Genomic DNA, 1,768 nt, shown 5'->3' on the forward strand with positions numbered 1-1,768 from the left:
TTTAGGGTTTGCTAGGTTTGAATCGATTTAGGGTTTGCTTTGCAAAAATCGGTTGTTTAATCAAGCTCTAGCAATTCAAATTGCAATGGGATTGTTTGTAGTGTATATGGATATCTGATCAAGATCATATGGAAACAATACATTCTGCAGTAAGATTGATTTTGGTGAAAAAAACACTAAACAGCTCACTGAGGGTAAATTGGTCATTTTAACCAGTTATGTCCTGTCCTTTCCTGTCCTGTCTTACCAAACGCCGAACAGCTGTCCTGTCATGTCCTGTCCCGTCCTGTCATGTTCTGTCTGCGCACCAAACGCACCCTAAAGGAAGAACCAAAATGTTGTTCAATGAGAACACTTCTATCCTATTTATCATTTTTCTCATTATTTTGATTTATTTTTAATATACAGTCAACACATTAATTGTTAGCCCTTTCATTTTCCTACATTTTTTTAACTCCATTTTCATTATTTTATAAAAGAAAATTGAATCCACAAATATATAAAACTATATATAATATTATTTACATCAATACATACATATTTTTAATTACATAACATTGAAAAAATAAAACATCAAAATCAATATATATATATATATATATATATGAAAATCTATTAAAACTTTTCAATCAATCAATATCTCAATACAAATATTAAAAATATATCAAAGTAATAACTAAGATGTGGTTCAATGAAAAGTTTTCAAACATATTCTTTTTATAAATGAAATTAGAATCCACAAACAAGTATTTTGATTTACATCAATTTTGGAATTAGCGAACCACATCAATATCCCTATACTTCAAAATTGAAAATATTAAATTTTCATAGTGCATTTGTAACCCTTCCAATATTTAAAGCCAACCTTCTCGTTTCATATACTTGACTCTTTTTCAGTAATTTCTTTTCTCATTAATATAGATTAAGATTCAAGTAAAATTCAACCACAATTAATGATTTAAAAATATAAAATTATAATTTGTCACATCAATATCTTATAGCATTATATATTAATTTAATTAATTAATTACTTTAACTTTTAATATAGATTTTTTTTGTAAAAAGATGATTAGCCAAAAATCCTATGTTAGAAAAGTCAGCCAAATAAGTTAATCACCTTGAGTTTAGAGAATTATTCAAGGGGAGTCAGCCCAATAGATTGCCACAGAGACATTCCAATATTTCTTTATATATCTATCATGCAGTGTCAATCTTTTATCTACCTATCACTATGGGATAATCCATATATATATTAAAGGAAGAACCAAGAGTATTGAGGTGACATCATGAGAATTGAGTATTGAGGTGTTAGTGAATTGTGGTTGAGTTTGAGATATCCCACATTGGTGAAGAGTTGAAAATTTTGAACAAAATGAAGTGTATAGAAAAGGTGAATTGGATGTCTTTGTGTCAAATATGAGGTTTGGCTCATAGAGATGTCTTTCTTTGGATGACCCTTTTGAAATCTATAACCATGGTTGGAAACCAATCAAACCAAATAATAGAAATTATAGTGCAAAATTAATTATATAATAGTATTATATCTTTATATATATATATATACTATTTTATAAAGCATTTGGCTAAAACTCTTAAAAATCTTAAAAACTCTTAAACCCGTTCATCCCTAAACGATTTAATCCCTATCCGATTTCATTTCATATTTGAATTTGTGTAACTAACTGCAGATAAACACAATCAAATACAAGATAAACATCTCATTTTAAATATAAAAAATCTAAAATATAATTAGTATAATCATTAAATT

The sequence above is a fragment of the Cynara cardunculus genome, assembly GCF_001531365.2.
Source record: "Cynara cardunculus var. scolymus isolate 2C chromosome LG 6, CcrdV1, whole genome shotgun sequence".
In the NCBI taxonomy this organism is placed as follows: domain Eukaryota; kingdom Viridiplantae; phylum Streptophyta; class Magnoliopsida; order Asterales; family Asteraceae; genus Cynara; species Cynara cardunculus.